Source organism: Sus scrofa, chromosome 15 (assembly GCF_054392235.1).
Source record: "Sus scrofa isolate SSC_HxYL_T2T_F1_AM1 chromosome 15, Sscrofa_HxYL_maternal_Yorkshire_Landrace_v2.0, whole genome shotgun sequence".
Taxonomy (NCBI): Eukaryota; Metazoa; Chordata; class Mammalia; order Artiodactyla; family Suidae; genus Sus; species Sus scrofa.
Window position 1 is genome coordinate 47,344,201 of NC_139397.1, and position 17,259 is coordinate 47,361,459.

The 17,259-nt window shown below is 44.2% G+C and overlaps 1 protein-coding gene across 50 annotated transcripts in view; it reads right to left on the minus strand.

Moving 5' to 3' along the window:
- Positions 1–17,259, minus strand: part of LOC106509653 (uncharacterized) — a 39,900-nt gene that overhangs the window by 10,023 nt on the left and 12,618 nt on the right. For 27 of the 50 annotated variants that reach the window (XR_014829696.1, XR_014829708.1, XR_014829709.1 and 24 more), the window contains 3 exons: positions 4,916–5,029; positions 1,992–2,227; positions 1,363–1,495 (listed from right to left, as the gene is read on the minus strand). The gene's annotated coding sequence lies outside the window, so the exon portion shown is untranslated. Of the gene's footprint in view, positions 1–84; positions 1,496–1,991; positions 2,228–4,915; positions 5,030–11,839; positions 11,986–12,361; positions 12,497–17,259 lie in introns of those variants that run through there. The other 23 variants (XR_014829694.1, XR_014829693.1, XR_014829688.1 and 20 more) reach the window with 6 other exon arrangements.

Below are 17,259 nucleotides of genomic sequence, written 5' to 3' on the forward strand. Positions count from 1 at the left end.
AATGGGACTCAGTTTCTATGTAATCTCCCCAAAGTCCAGGATCCAGTAAAAAAAAAATGTCGCTTGTCATCTTACAAAAGTTACCTGCATGGAGCGGGGCCTGTGCCCCCTGGTGGGGACTCAGCAGTGGGTCCTCTCTAGCTGCCAGAGTTCCTCTGAGCAGGGACCTGTGTGCTGTCATCAGGTGCTTCCTCTCTGGGGCTCCCAAGGGGGAGGCCCCCTCCAGCCCCTGAGTCTGGGCTGGGAGCTGAGCCCCAGCACCAGGGCCCAATGAGGGTGGGGAGGTCCCCAGCTAGGCCCCCATTTGCATGGGCAGCCCCTCCCCTGGCAGAGGCTGGGCAAGAAAAGGAGCCCTGGGCAGCCCAGCCCCTCTCTGGGCACCAGGGGCTGTGAGCACCATGGCCTGGACTCCTCTGCCACTCGTGCTCCTATCACTGCACAGGTTTCCTCTCCCAGGCTCTCCTGACTCTGCCACCCTCCCTCTCTGCCTCTCCTGGAGCATCAGCCAGGCTCCCCTGCATCCTGAGCAGTGACATCAGTGTGGGTAGAAAAGTCATATCTTGGTTCCAGCAGAATCCAGGGAGCCCTCCCTGGTACCTCCTGAGTTTCTACTCAGACTCTGATAAGCACCAGAGCTCTGGGGTCCCCAGCCATTTCTCTGGGGCCAAGGATGCTTTGGCCAATGTGGGGCTTCTTATCTCTGGGCTGCAGCCTGAGGACGAGGCTGACTATTACTGTGCTATGCATCATGGCAGTGGGAGCAGCTATCATTTCCCCAGTGACTGAGACATGGGGGAAGTGAGACAAGAACGCGGGGCACTCAGACCTTGGCTCTGAGCCTCTTTCTTGAGGGGATGTGGAGACACCTGCAGGACAGATTCTTCTGTGGTAAGACCTGTGCTTGTATAGGAAAGGGAAATAGGAGTTCCCGTCGTGGCGCAGTGGTTAACAAATCCGACTAGGAACCATGAGGTTGCGGGTTCGATCCCTGCCCTTGCTCAGCGGGTTAATGATCCGGTGTTGCCGTGAGCTGTTGTGTGGGTTGCAGATGCGGCTCAGGTCCTGCATTGCTGTGGCTCTGGCATAGGCAGGCATTTGTAGCTCCAGTTAGACCCTTCGCCTGGGAACCTCCATATGCCGCAGGAGCAGCCCAAGAAATGGCAGGAAGACAGAAGAAAAAAAAGAAAAAGGGAAACACACATCGAGGCTTGTGACCCGGGCCAGCGCAGGTGTCCCAGGAACACACCCAGGTGAGAACAGAACCCATCTGCCTCTACGCCCGACCCCCAGGGTCTGGAGTAAATGAAGAATACAACTTTTTTAAGGAAAATAATAATAATGTGCCCCACAATACCATCTTACCAGATTCCAATGAGCAACCTTGGGAAAATATCACAAAATGGGACACCAGGCTTCAAACGGAAGGATAGGTGGGCTTCCTCTGTGGGCCTGTCACAGCCCTTTGCTGGAGTTCAGTCTTCCTCCCTCCTGTCCCCTGAAATTAACCACAGGTCAGTACGGTGGCTGGGAGGGAAAGCCAGTGGGTGGCTGGTTTGTAAAGCCGAGGTCTTGGCTGCCTGATCGGCTAGCTTCCTCTGGGTTCTGCAGTGTCAGCCTTGACAGCTAGTGCATTCAGCTGCAGACCTGCACCCAGTAATTCTAACAGGCCATCCTGGGGACATTAAAAGTCCTGTTCCAGCCCCAAAGCACAGCGGCTGTCTATTAACATTAAAGACTTTGCCTTTGCCAGCTGGCAGGCTCTCCAGCCTGTTGGGTGAGGAGAATTAGGCAAGAGGGCATTTTCCAGTGCAGACACTGGAGAAACAATGGTATAGCCAGCCTAGTACCCTCCAAGAGGTCCTTGCAGACACTAACTCTCAGTGAGTAACAAAGTCAGTCATGCACTGGGCTTTCCTCTAAGAGGTGAAAGATTTCCATCGTTGACATCTGATGCGTTGGAGAGCACGGAGGCTGGATTAAGTGATTCATACCTGTGGAGAGGGAGGTGGCGAGATCCAAACCACCCCAGGGAGCTGAACAGCTGAATCATGTGTGACACATTCAGTAAGGCTTCCAGGATGGGGAGCAGAGATGGTGATAGTCTCTGTGGTTTGACTCAGCACAGCTGTGAGCCAAGGCGGGACAGGCCTTGGCTGCTGTGCCTACTTGGCGGCTGCAATACACCATTTGCTGGTAACCACCATGTTGCTAGGTTAGTACTCCTAACCTAGCACAAAGAAAAAAGGGCAAATCATGGAGTTCCCGTCGTGGCGCAGTGGTTAACGAATCCGACTAGGAACCATGAGGTTGCGGGTTCGATCCCTGCCCTTGCTCAATGGGTTAAGGATCCGGCATTGCCATGAGCTGTGGTATAGGTTGCAGACGTGGCTTGGATCCCACATTGCTGTGGCTATAGTGTTGGCCGGCAGCTGTAGCTCTGATTGGACCCCTAGCCTGGGAACCTCCATATGCCGCAGGAGCAGCTCTAAAAAAGGCAAAAAGACCAAAAAAAAAAAAAGAAAAAAGGGCAAATCATAATTTGGATGCCCCAAGGGCTGGGCCTTTGCCTGGAGGTTTTTTAGGGCCTCTGTGGTTTCACGATGTTTCCAAGGAGGTTCAAGGTGATCTGGTTTAAGCGAATTATATAATGGATGAGCCACTAAAGAAAAATTTGGAATGTGGTTTCCCCAGTAGACCACAAGGCCTAGAAATCCCCTCACCCACCCTTTTGTCTCAAGGCAGGGAAAGCCAGAGTGCCCTCTGTCAATTAAAAACCTTTAGCATGAGTCCTGAGTATTTCTCATTAGCCTTACAAAATGGTGATTCTTTCCTTGGACACACTGTCCCTTGAGGCTGGCTTCTGAAGTACAGGGTGCCTTGCTATTTATCAAAGAACTTGAACAGAACAGCAAATCTATGTACTGTATCAAAGCTGACTTGAGGAAAAACTAGATGGACGTCTGTTTTTAATATCTGGGGAGAGTGGGGCTTTCGGCATGGCCCTGGGCATCACCATCCATTTAAAGCGATCAGGACGTGGATACTCAGCAATGCCCTTCAGAGGCCACAGGAAGGCGTGGGGGTTGGCACCAGAGGGGTGAGGAGTAATAGCACCGACCTCAAATCTCGTACCATCACCAGCCCATGCCATTAGGGTTGTTAACTGGCAGGATGGGAGTGTTCCCAGGGCTGGTGAAAAGCACAAGAGGCTTTCTCAGCGTGTGCTGCTATCCAGGGCTCTGCGTCCCCCACAGCTTCCTGCCTCAACGGGCACTGTTGAGCCCTGGGCTTCTGGTCTAGATGCGGAATGCATTTCCCATGTCAGAAGGATCCAGTGCCCATAACTCTTCAGGTACTGAGCCTAACAAGTCTCCTGCATCACCCTTATCATGGGCAACAGGGGAAATCTGATCTTTCAGGCCTAAAAATATTCCCCTCATAGGAGAAATACGGGCTTCATAAGTTTCTAATAAATCTCTCTCAGGTAAACTGGCACTTTCTACTAGGCAAAAGGGGTGCCTTCCATTAAGTCCTAAGTAAAACTCTCAAGGTAATGACTGAAGAGCCTCAATAGGGGTCTTAGAAGCACCTCTGCCATCTGCACTGAAGTGTCTGTCACCCCAGGAAGCTGTACTTTGATTTCAGATGCTAAAGCTGAAAGAGGGCCCCTGTGTCTACTATCGGTTAGCTGTTCTCCTGTATTTTTTCTAAAGTTCATTCTCCAATGACCTGGGATTTTTTTGTTGTTGTTTGTTTTAATAGCAAAAGCAAACGCTAGCTTCCTTGGTCAGTCATGGATTGGACAGGGTTTGTTAACCATTGACTGACTTTAGTTGGCACAGTTGAAGGGTCATGGTTTGTTGTAGATGTATTTGCTTTCTTTTATGGTTTTGAAAAGGGGGCTGGCAGACATGATAATGGCATCTGTAATGCTGACCAGCCTAAACAGTGTCAGAGTAGATAAGTAGTTTCTTATCTGTGCCTTCAAAAGGGGAGTTAAGCAAAAGATCATTTTGGTGGTTAGAGAAAGATTTGGGTGTCAAGCCAGAACATTGCTTAAAAGTTCTCAAACCTCAAAATCATCTAGAATGCATTCATCTGGATTTTACTTACACTGCTGAATCTTTGTCCAGTCTAAAGTTTCTGGAAAAAGCCTGGGGATAAGCAAGTGACATATAAGCTAATTCCTTACATTTGGCTTAAGTCTGTGGTCTATGGAAATCAAAATTAAGGGGTGTTCCATTCTTTTTATCCATTTCTTTGCTTTACTTTCAGAAAGGAATTATCTGGATTAATTGATACAGATCTAAAACCCCAGGCTCATAGGTTCAGATGCTTAACTCAAATTCCTTTGCATATCCCTGTGGGTCTTGACTAGGTTTGGGAAATTTCTCAGCTAGAACTCAAGTTCTGCTCGAGTCCAGGGTGTGTACTTAGGGAGAGGATGGTTCATCACTTCCTGTGATAGGTTTCACCTTAAAGGGGCTGTGATTCTGAGTCTGTGTCCTCTCTGTTACTGGGAGAGAGGAAGCGGCAGAAGGCAGAGGGGATAGAAGAGAAAGGAACCTTTTATCATTTCCTTTTTGAAGCTTCTAAATACCAGTCAAGCATTCTACTCAGTCTGACCTTATGCATAGCATTCACTAGCTGCATACACAAGACAACTTTGGAAAGCCAGGAGAAACCCAGTTTGGCCATTCCAAGTCGAGATCGTTTGGTACGGTTTCCCCAATCAAATAAGTATTTGCAGGTATAAATTTCATGTGTATTGCACCTGGCTAGGGTGTTAGGTGGAGGCTGGTAATCTGTCATTCCTTTGGTTTTGACAGCTTTGTTCCCCATCAGAGGTATGTTTGTCAAGATAACGCACTAGTGATGACCATGTGGGGAGCCAGTATACTGGCTGTGAGCTTACCTCCTTTAGGTTCAAGCCTGCAGTCACTTCAGCCCTCTTGCATGTCTCTACCTTCTGCAGCCTGAGACCACTGTGAGTGCTCTGATCACCGAGTGGCCAGCTCCTGTGCACGTCCTAGCAGAGCAAGCTCTGATTAGAATGAGTGGGTTTCCCTATAGGGACGGCTGCACAGTATGAGGCTGCCTCCACCACTCCCACAAATGTAGTCTTTGCCTACAAAAACCATTTCTACCCTGAAGGAGATGTCCCTTCTTTGGAGCTGAAGGCTCTCAGGAGTTATCGCCACTTTTATTCCAACAAACTATAAAGTAATCAATTCAAGAAAAAATGAGAAGCCAATCTCCCACCTAATTACCCAGTCCAGCCCTACTCACTATCTGAGTAAGATCTTTCCAGTATTTCTCAACTAGGGTAACCCAGGTACCGTTACTTGAAACTAAGTTCAAGGAAAACCTACTTCTCCAGGGAGGAGGTTATCCACCACAAAATAAAACATGATCAGCCTCTAGTAACAAGAAATCCAAGGCCCATGGAGACTCATTTAGGAGGCAGATGGGCAAAAGAGGCCTCTACTGGTTTCAAGCCTCCCAGTTCTCACAGAGTCCAGGTGCAAGAGAGATGTCCACTCTTGCTCCATTCACAGTCACCCAAACCATCAGCTGAAGAAACAAACACCTAAAAGTTTTGCATTAAGTTTAATTTGGGGACCTTACTGAGGAATGTAACTGGGGAGATACCCTCTTAGCAGAACTAAGGGAGGAGCCAGGATATAATTTTTTTTTTAAACAGCCAAAAAAAGATGTAGTCAAACATCAAAGATTACTGGGTTTGGTGCTCTTTGTTTTTATGGCTGCACCCGAGGCATATGGAAGTTCCCAGGCTAGGGGTCAAATCAGAGCTACAGCTCCCAACCTACACCACAGCCATAGCAATGCAGCATCCAAGTTGCATCTGTGACCTACACTGTAGCTTGTGGCAATGCCAGATAGTCGACCTACTGAGTGAGGCCAGGGATTGAACCTACATCCTCAGTTACTAGTTGGGTTCATTTCCACTGTGCCACAACAGGAACTCCAAAGACTACTGTTACTCACACACAAAAATTTGAAGTTATTCCTGAATATGTATGTCTTATCTAGGGCTGCTATCCAGAGCACAGAGCATATCCTGTTTTTCTTCACCCTGAATTCCCCTCAGGGGCAGCTGCAGTGGCTGATGGTGGGCAGCACTGTTTACTGATGTAGTAGGTGACATTCTTTGTCTGCACTACCCTGAATCATACTGCTGCTTTGTTATCAATGCCTGAACCTATATGCTTCTAAATAGAAATACCCATCATTTTTGTCTTTTGTCTTTTTAAGGCTGCCCCCACGGCATCTGGAGGTTCCCAGGCTAGAGGTCCAGAGTTGTAGCTGCCAGCCTACACCATAGCCACAGCAACGTGGGATCCAAGCCACATCTGTGACCTACACCATAGCTCATGGCAATGCCAGATCCTTAACCCACTGAGCAAGGCCAGGGATTGAACCTGCAACCTCATGGTTCCTAGTTGGATTTGTTTCCGCTGTACCATGACAGGAACTTCAAAAATGTTTTAATCAACTGTGTTCTCGTGAAAGATTTCCATCAACAGGCTATTAGTAATTAAGTTTTCGGGGAGTCAAAAGTTTCAGGCAAGAGAGATTTCCCAAGTTGGTGGAATAGAAAGACCCTGAACTCACCTCCTCTCACAGGCAAATCAAAATTACTATTTACAGAGCACCTATTAATTACAAAGACTAGTCTCTACCAGAAAAGTGCTACAAGTACAGGTGTAATGAAGGAACAAGCAGGGCAGGAAGAGCAAAGTCATGGTACAGCCAAGACTCCTAGAAGAGGGGATCAAGATGGCAGGGTAAGGATGTGGAGGTCACCTCCAACAAACATCAGAGATACAGCTATTCGTTAAACAATTCGCATGGAAAATCAGAAACTGGCAGAGCTTCTATACAGCCAAGGCTGGCAGAAAGATACACATGTAATTGGGTAGGACTCAGGTTGGGACCTAGGAAAAAGGGAGATCGCACAGATGGACATTTGTTCTGGGGAGTGAGCAGGTCAATTCAGACTGGGCATCCTAGTCTCATGGTCCTATGTAGAGGAAACAAGTCCTCTTGGCTTCTTGGAGAACTAGTGAGACAGGAATAAAGACTGGAAAAACCTAGACTCTGTTTATGAGAAGCATGTGGGTGCTGGCTTGCCACTAGACAGGGCAGGCAGGGATCAGTCCCTGCCGACTTGGCCATGCTCCCCTAAATAAGCTGGAGAGATACCCAGCCACACTCCCCATGTCTCAGCTCAACATTGGACCTAGAGTGAGGTTCAGTTGGGGCAGTGGTCATTGTTGGAACTTACTCAAACTGCCACAGAGACAGCCCAGACTTCTAATAGCAGCTGCACTATACCACCATCCCCAATCCTAGCTGAACAAACACTCTGACTCTGCCCATTCCACACTACAACCTTGCACTAGGCATAAGATGACCACAAATGGGGAAAGATGTGACCTTGGGCTGCATCTGAACAGAGCCACACCCCCCAACATAAACTTGTGTGAGCACGAGCCCCATTTGCTCCAGCCCCCCCGGACAGCTCCATGTAAAAGAAATTAGAACATTCTCTAAAAACAAAAATAAAATACATAAAAGACCTAAACATAAAGTCAGCTATTATAAAATGTAAAGGAAAACATATGTCAGAGTGTTCTGCCTATCACAGCAATATCATTTTGGATACACCTCCTAGAGTAATGAAAATTAAAAAAAAAACCCAGGTAGGACCAAATTAAATCTAAAAGCTTTTGCATAGAAAGGGGAACTACAAAGAAAGTGAAAAGACAACCTACTGAATGGGAGGAAATATTTGCAAATGAAATAACCAATAATATTCAACATGTATAAACAGCTCATACAACTCATCAAAAAAAAAAAAAAACTTATCAAAAATGGGCAAAAGGAGTTCCCAGTGTGGTATGGTGGAAACAAATCAGACTAGGAACCGTGAGGGTGTGGGTTCAATCCCTGGACTCACTCAGTGGGTTAAGGATCTGGCATTGCCATGAGCTGCAGTGTAGGTCACAGATGCAGCTCAGATCCCATGTTGCTGTGGCATAGGTCAGCAGCTGTAGCTCAGATTTTACCCCTAGTCTGGGAACCTCCATATGCCATGAGTGTGGCCCTAAAAACAAGCACCTCCTCCAAAAAAATAGAGTATCTAAATAGACATTTCTCAAAAGACAGGTGGCGAAAAGGCATCTCGACATCACTATTAGAGAAATGTAAATCAAAAGTACAAAGAGTTATCACCTCACACCAATCGGAATGGCAATTAAAAAGTCTGAATAAATGCTGGAGAGGGTGTGGCAAAAAGAAAACCCTCCTACACTGTTGGTAGGAATGTAAATTGGTACAACCACTATAGAAAACAGTATGGAGGTCCCTTAAACTAAAAGTAGAGCTATCATATGACCCAGCAATCCCATTCCTAGGCATATTATCCAGACAAAACCATAATTCAAAAAAATAGTGCTATGAACACAGCGGTGCATTATTTACAACAGCCAAGACATGGAAGCAACATAAACGGCTACCAACAGGATGAAGGGATAAAGAAGTGGTATCTATGCACAATGGAATACTACTCGGGCATTAAAAATGTAATAATGTCATTTGCAGCAACATGGACCTAGAGATCATACTAAGTGAAGTCAGAAAGAGAAAGACGGAGTTCCCGTCGTGGTGCAGTGGTTAACGAATCCGACTAGGAACCATGAGGTTGCGGGTTCGGTCCCTGCCCTTGCTCAGTGGGTTAACAATCTGGCGTTGCCGTGAGCTGTGGTGTAGGTTGCAGACGCTGCTCGGATCGCGCATTGCTGTGGCTCTGGCATAGGCCGGCGGCTACAGCTCCTATTCGACCCCTAGCCTGGGAACCTCCATACGCCGCAGAAGCGGCCCAAAGAAATAGCAAAAAAAAAAAAAAAAAAAAAAAAAGAAGAAAAAAAAAAAGAGAGAAAGACAACTACCACATGATATCACATATGCAGAATAAAAAAAATAACAAATTTATTTACAAAACAGACTCAGACTTCAAAAATAAACTCATGGTTACCAAAGGGGAAATGTGGTAGAGGGGTAAATTGGAGCTTGGGATTAACATATAAACACTGCTATATATAAAATAGATAGTTCACCAAGAAGCTACTGTATAGCACACAGAACTCTGCTCAATATTCTATAATAAGCTACATAGGAAAAGAACCTGAAAAAAGAATAGATATATGTATAAGTGAATCACTTTGCAATACCTGAAACATTGTAAATCAACTATGCTATACTGTGTTAAAAAAAAAAAAAAGAAAAAAAAAGTTATTCCCCCTACCCCCCTGCCGTGGCACATGGAGTTCCTAGACCAGGGATCAGATCTGAGTTGCAGTGATGCCAAATCCCTAACTCACTATGCTGGGCCAGGGATGGATAAAACTTGCACACACCCCTGCTCTGGGGCTCCAGAGATGCTGCTGATCCTGTTGCACTACAGCAGAACTCCTGAAATAATTTTTAAAGGGAAAAAAGATTTTATGCAAATGGAAAGTATGAGGAGCAATAGTCCTATGCAAGTAAACTTTACAATAGAGGCTACAATGAAAGACAAAGAAGAGCAGTATAAAATGATAAAGACATCAACACAAGAAGAGAATCTAATGCTTGCTAAAATGCATGCACCCAATACAGAAACACCTAGATATATAAAACAAACACTGACAATAATACAGTAATAGAAGACACACTGCCCCAATGACATCAATGGACATTTAATCCAGACAGGACATCATAAGGCAATTGTAGCCTTAAGTGACAATACGCCAGTTAGATTTAATTGAATCCACAGAACATTACAACCTAAAAGCATTACAACACATTTTTCAAATGCACATGAAACATTCCCCAGGCTAGATCACATACTAGGTTATAATCTACAGATTTGATGCAATCCTTATCAGAATACCGAGAACATTTTTTGCTAAGCTATTCAGAATTTACATGGAATCACAAAAGACCAAGTTTCCATAGCAATCTTGAGGAAAAAAAGAACAAAGTTGGAGGTTATGACTCTCCTGGATTTAAAACCATATTACAGGAGTTCCCATCGTAGCGCAGTGGTTAATGAATCCGACTAGAAACCATGAGGTTGCGGGTTCAGTCCCTGCCCTTGCTCAGTGGGTTGACGGTCCATCGTTGCCATGAGCTGTGGTGTAGGTTGCAGACGCGGCTCGGATCCCGCGTTGCTGTGGCTCTGGCGCAGTCCAGTGGCTACAGCTCCAATTCGACCCCTAGCCTGGGAACCTCCATATGCCGCGGGAGTGGCCCAAAGAAATAGCAAAAAGACAAAAAAAAAATTATTACAAAGCTAATCTAAACAGCATGGAAGTGGCACAAAAATCAGCACAAAGATCAATGAAACAATAGGGAGCCCAGAAATATACATACACACACATACAACTACAGCTACTTAATCCATGGCGAAAGAGGAAGAATATACAATGGAGAAAAGACAGTCTCTTCAGCAAGTGGTGCTGGGAAAGCTGGACCACCACATGTAAATCAATGAAATTAGAACATTCCATCACATCATGTTGGGGAAAAAAATACCTTAAAGATCAAAATGTAAGACCTGAAACCATAAAATTCCAGAAGAGAAAATAGGCAGGACACTGACATAAACTGCAGCAATACTTTCTTGAATCAGTCCAAGGCAAAAAGAATAAAAGAGACAAACAAATGGGAATTAAACTTAAAAGGCTTTGCACAGCAGAGGAAACCATAAATAAAGTGAAAAAGACAACCTAAAGAATGGGAGAGAGTGTTTGCCAACAGTATGACTGACAAGGGATTTCCAAAATATACAAACAGCTCATACAGCTCAATATAAAAAAAATCAAAATAAAGAATCCAATTTAAAAAAGGACAGATGACCTAGAAGACATACAGATGGCCAACAGGCATATAGAGATACTCAGCATTGCTAATTATCAGAGAAGTACAAATCAAAACCACAATGAGCCATCACCTCACATGGGTCAGAACAGCCATTATTAAACAGTCTGCAAGTAACAAATGCTGGAGAGGATGTAGAGAAAAAGGAACCCTCCTTCACTGCTGGTGGGAATGCAAGCTGGTACAACCACTCTGAAAAACAGTATGGAACGTCCTTAAACTAAAAATGGATTTACTGTATGATCCAGCAGTTCTACTTCCAGGTATATATCTGGAAAATAAAAACACTAAGTCAAGAAAGATACATACACCCTAATGTTTGTAGCATCACTACTTACAGGAGTCAGCACATGGAAGTGACCCATCAGCAGATAACTGGCCTAAGATACAGTGTATACATATGATGGAATATGTATACTCATCAGCCATAAAGAGGAATGAAGTTCTGCCATTTCCAGAAACGTGGATAGACCTAGAGATTATGCTTAAGGAAATAAGTGATATCATACAGTATTTTCCTTTGACTTATGTGGAATCTCAAAGATATAAATGAACATATGTTCAAAAGAGAAAGATTCACAGACATAAAAAACTTGGGGCTACCAAAGGGGAGAAGGAAACTGGGGGCATGTGATTAACAGATACAAACTATGTATAAAACAGGTAGGCAACAAAGATATGTTGTATCGCACAGGGAATTTTAGCAATTATCTTCTAACAGTCTATAATGGAATAAAATCTGCAATAATACAATCATGCTGTACAGCTGAAACAATATTGTAAGTCAACTATGTCGATCAAAAGGAAAAAAAAAAAAAGACCCATAGGTGACCTGCAAGTGAGAGGATAATTATATTGCAGAAGTTTGTCCCCAAGGAGGGGTCTGAACGCCACACTGGGCTCCCCAGCCCAGGGGTCTGCACTGGCAGACCAGCCCCAGAGCATTTGGCTTCAAAGGTCAGTAGGGCTTACTCTGTGGAGCCTCAGAGGGCTGTGAGAACAGATTCCACTCTTCAGGGCACACGCAGAAGTCCAGCTCTGAAACCCGGGGCAGAACCAGTAATCAGCCCAGTAATCAGTCCAATGGGGTGAAGAATACCAATGCTGGGCCAGACTGTAGAACCTGGCTCTTCCTGTCAGTGGGACCCCATCCCATAGCCCCAGGCCGTGGGACCCCCTTCTCCTGGGCCCTGATTCTGCCCACCAGTGGGGAGGCCACAGCCCCACGCCCTCCAGGGCCCTGATTCCACCCACCAGTGGGCCAGCACAAACCCCAGGTACCCCAGGGTTCTGCAGCTAGCCACCTTATGACCTGGCCCCACCAACCAGCAGCCTCTGCACAAGACAGGACCTGGCTACCAACTGGATTGGAAGCCAGCCATGACCACCAGACCACCCACAGTAGTCAGCTCACCATAAAAGAAGGGCCCATACAGGCCCCATTGTGGCTTCCTAGCACATGGCTCTGACCAGTGGGGTGTGCACTGCTGCAACACACAGGATTTCTCCTATAAAAGGCTACTTCTCCAGGTCAGGAAATGTAACCAATCTACAGAGACACAGAAATACAGCAGTTCAGGCAAAAAGAGGCAACAGAGGAAATATTTCCAAGTTAAGGAACTGAACAAAACTGCAGAAGAAAATGAAGTGGAGTGGAGACAGGCAGTCCACCCAAGAAAAATCCTTAGGTTGATCTAAGAACTCAAGAATGGAGGAGCAGGAGTTCCCGTCATGGCGCAGTGGTTAACGAATCCGACTAGGAACCATGAGGTCGCGGGTTCGATCCCTGCCCTTGCTCAGTGGGTTAACGATCCGGCGTTGCCGTGAGCTGTGGTGTAGGTTGCAGACGCGGCTCGGATCCTGCATTGCTGTGGCTCTGGCGTAGGCCAGTGGCTACAGCTCCGATTCAACCCCTAGCCTGGGAACCTCCATATGCCGCGGGAGCAGCCCAAGAAATAGCAACAATAACAACAACAACAACAACAACAAAAAAAGACAAAAGACAAAAAAAAAAAAAAAAGAATGGAGGAGCAGAGGGGGAAGTTAGAAACTGTAAAGAACCAATGGGGTGAAGAATACAGTAACTGGTAGTCACACTAGAAGGAATCAACAATAGATAAAATGATACAGAGGAATAGGTCAGTGAGCTGGAGACAGTAGTGGAAATCACTGATGCCAAGTAGGAAAAAAAAAAGCAGAAAATGAGGACAGTTTAAGAGGCCTCTGGGACAACACCAAGCACACTAATATGGACACTAGGAGGGTCCCAGAGGGAGAAGAGAAAGGGGCACAGAACACATTTGAAGAATTGTGAAAACTTCCCTAACCTGGGAAAAGAAGAAACAAACATTCAAGTGCAAAATCAACCTGAAGAGGATAAACACCAAGACACATTGCAATTAAAAGAGCAAAAATTTGAAGATAGAATGTTAAAAGCAGCAAGGGAAGAGTAACAAGGTACAAAACTCCCAATAAGGATATCAGCTGACTTTTTCCCCAAAATTCTGCAAGCCAGAAGGAGTGACATGACATATTTAGAGGGATAAAAGGAAGAAAACTTATGACCAAGGATACTATCAGACAAGGCTCTCATTCAGACTTGAGGATCAGAAATTTTATAGACAAGTAAAAGCTAAGAGTTTAGCACCACTAAACCAGCTTTATAGATGTTAAAGAGGATTTTCTAGGCAAAAGAAAACTATGAAAGCTACAAAAGGGAAAAGCTCATCCCTAAAGGCAAATATATAGAAGAGGTGGTAAACACCAAAAAGCTAGTAAAAAAGGTTAAAGTCAAAATTAATAAAAATCTACATCCACAATAAACAGTTAAGGGTTACACAAAACAAATACATGGTAAAACAGGACATCAAAAACAGTGATCATGAGGAAATGAGAGTAAACATGCAGGGTTGTTAAAATGTGTTTGAAATTAACGTCAGCAACTTAATGGAGTCCCCGTTGTGGCCCAGCAGAAAACAAATCCAACTAGAAACCATAAGATTGCAGGTTTGATCCCTGGCCTTGCTCAGTGGGTTATGGATCTGGTGTTGCCATGAGCTGTGGTGTAGGTTGCAGACATGGCTCAGATCTGGTGTTGCTGTGGCTTTGGCATAGGCTGGCAGCTGTAGCTCCGATTAAGACCCCTAGCCTGGGAACCTCCACATGCCACGGGTGTGGCCCTAAAATGACGAAAAAGACCAAAAGAAAAAAAAATTAGCAACTTAAAATAACCACTTTATATGTATAGATTGCTATATATAAACTTCATGGTAATCACAAACTCAATATCTATAGTAACACACGAAACGGGAATCCAAGCACCAAAGATAATCAGATCATAAAGAAAACAGGAATAAAAAACTATAGAAACCCCAAAACCACTAACAAAATGCCAATAAGTACATACCTATCAATAGTTACTTTAGGAGTTCCCATAGTGGCACAGCAGAAATGAATCCAACTAGGAACCATGAGGTTGCAGGTTCAATCCCTGGCCTTGCTCGGGGAGTTAAGGATCTGGCGTTGCTGTCAGTCATGGTGTAGGCCAGTGGTTGTGGCTCCGATTTGACCCCTAGCCTGGGAATCTCCATATGCCATGAGTGCAGCCCTAAAAAACAAACAAAAAGTTACTTTAAACATACTAAGGGCTCTACTCAAAAGACAGAGCATCTGGAGTTCCCACTGTGGTGCAGCAGAAATGAATCTGACTAGGAACCATGAGGTTGCGGGTTTGATCCCTGGCTTTGCTCAGTGGGTTAAGGATCTGGCATTGCCATGAGCTGTGGTGTAGGTTGCAGATGTGGCTCAGATCTGGTGTTGCTATGGCTCTGGCATAGGCCAGCAGCTACAGCTCCAATGAGACCCCCTAGCCTGGGAACCTCCATATACCACAGGTGTGGTCCTAAAAAGCCAAAAAAAAAAAAAAAAAAGCAAAAGTAAAAATAAGACAGAGCATCCAATACAAAAACAAGACCTGGATATGCTGCCTAGAGAGATTCACTTCAAATGTGTACACAGAAACTGGAACTGAGGGGATGATGGAAAAGATATTCCATGCAGATGGAAAGCAAAAGAGAGCCAGGGTAGCATACTCATATTAGACAAAACTGAAATCAAGTATCAAACATCTTTTCCAACTACAACACCATGAGTCTAGAAATCAACTACAAGAAAGAAAGCTGCAAACAAACAAAAAAGAAAGAAAAAGAAAGAAAAAAGGAAAAAAAAGGTACAAACTCATGAAGGCTAATTATGCTACTCAATAACCAGTGGACCACCAAGGAATCCAAAGAAGAAGTTTTAAAAATATCTTGAAACAAATGAAAATGAAAAACTGTTCAAAGCTTAAGGAATGCAGCAATAACATTTCAAAAGGGAAGTCTATAGAACCACAAGCTTATTTCAGGACACAAGAAAGATCAAACCTCACCTTATACATAAAGGAACAAAAAAGAATGAACAAAACCCAAAATTAGAAGGAAAGAAATCATAAACATCAGAGCACATATAAATGAGACACTAAAAATAAACCAAAAGATCAATGACACTAAGAGCTAGTTCTTTGAAGGAAAAAAAAAAAAAAAAGCTTTAACCAGACTCATCAAGAAAGAAAAGGGAGATGGCCCCAAAATTCAAAATCAGAAGTTAAAACGGGTAAGTTACAAATGACACTGTAGAAATACAGAGCATTATAAGAGACTCTTATGCACTATATGCCAATAAAATGTGCAACCTAGAAGAAACAGACAAATTCCTAGAAACAGTCTCCCAAGACTGACCGTGAAGAAATAGAAAATGTGAACAGACTAGTTACCATTGATGAGTAAAAACATATTTTTTAATTTCATGGCCTCACCCATGGCATATGGAAGTTCCTGGGCCAGGCATTGAATCTGAGCTGCAGCTGTGGCGACGCTGGATCCTTTAACCCACTGTTCCAAGCCTGGATTGTACACGTGCCTCTGCAATGACTCAAACCATTGCAGTCAGATTCTTAACCCACTGAAGCACAGTGGTAACTTTGAAATCAGTAATTTAAAAAACTCCCAACAAACAAGTCCAGGAGATAGAAGGCTTCACAGGTGAATCCTACTGAACATTTAGAGAAGAGTTAACACCTATCCTTTTCACATGGATTCCAAAAAACCAGAGGAAGGAATAGTTCTGAATTCATTTTGAGGCCACCATCATGCTAATACCAAAACTAGACAAAGGCACCACAAAGAATTACATCCAGTATCACTGATGAACAGATGTGGAAGTCCTCAATGAAATCCAGGAATATGTTAAAGGGGTCATATACCATGATCAAGTGGGGTTTACCCCAGGAATGCAAGAATGGTTCCATGTCCGCAAAAATCAATGTGTTATACCTCAAACAAACTGAATCAAAGCCATAAAATCTTAATAGATGCAAAAAAAAGCTTTTGACAAAATTCAAGTTCCATTTGTGATTAAAATTCACCATAAAGTGGGCATAGAATATACCTTGATATAATAAAGACCACATATAATAAGGCCACAGCTAACCTACTCAGTGGTTAAAGCTGAAAGCATTTCCTCCAAGATCAGGAACAAGACAAGGATGCCCACCCTCACATTTATTCAACACAGTACTGAAAGTCCTAGACACAGCAATCAGACAAGATATAAAAGGAGTCTAAATTGGAAAGCACAAAGTAAAACTGTCCTTGTCTGTAGGTGACAGGACACTGTACATAGAAAATCCTAAAGCTACCACCAGACATCTACTAGAGCTCAGTGGATCTGGTAAAAGTTTCAGGATACAAAGTTAATGTACAGAAATCTGTGTCATTTCTATACATTAAAACTATAAAAAGTTAACAATCCCATTTATACTCACATCTAGAAGAAAATGCTTAATGGAAATTATTTTGTGGTGCAGCAGGTTAAGGATCAGTCCTTGTAACCACAGTGGTTTGGGTTACTGCTGTGGCACAGATTTGATCCCTGGCCTAGGAACTTTCGCATGCTGTGATCTTGGCCAAAAAAAAAAAAAAAAAAAAAAAGAGAGAGAGATTAAAATACCTATGAGGAGTTCCTGTTTTGGCTCAGTGGAAACGAATCTGACTAGTATGCATGAGGGTGCAGGTTCTATCCCTGGCCTTGCTCAGTGGGTTAAGGATCCAGCATTGCCATGAGCTGTGGTTTAGGTCACAGATGTGGCTCAGACCTGGCGTTGCTGCGGCACAGGCCAGCAGCTACAGCTCCAATTCAACCCCTAGCCTGGGAACCACCATATGCTATGGGTGCAGCCCTAAAAAACAACCAACCCAAAAACCCTACAAATAA